The sequence below is a fragment of the Lupinus angustifolius genome, chromosome LG04, assembly GCF_001865875.1.
Source record: "Lupinus angustifolius cultivar Tanjil chromosome LG04, LupAngTanjil_v1.0, whole genome shotgun sequence".
Classification (NCBI taxonomy): domain Eukaryota; kingdom Viridiplantae; phylum Streptophyta; class Magnoliopsida; order Fabales; family Fabaceae; genus Lupinus; species Lupinus angustifolius.
In genome coordinates this window covers 12,636,819-12,637,053 of record NC_032012.1, presented here as the reverse complement: position 1 = coordinate 12,637,053, position 235 = coordinate 12,636,819, and positions in this window count along the sequence as shown.

The window sequence follows — 235 nt, the reverse complement described above, 5'->3', positions numbered from 1 at the left end:
TCAAACCATAGAATAAGGTTCTTTATTTTCTTGTGAATGTCTAAGTGTTGTAATTGGATGATGTGCTTGTAAAATCATTGATTCAATTATAATGAAGAAAATCTCTCAGATCAGTCGGGAGGCCTGGATGTAGTTTGCAGCGGACAAGCAAACGAACCAGGATAAAAATCGTGTTGCAGGATTTTTCTTTCTCTCTATCTCTTTATTGCATTTAATCGGTTAACTTGTATAGTAG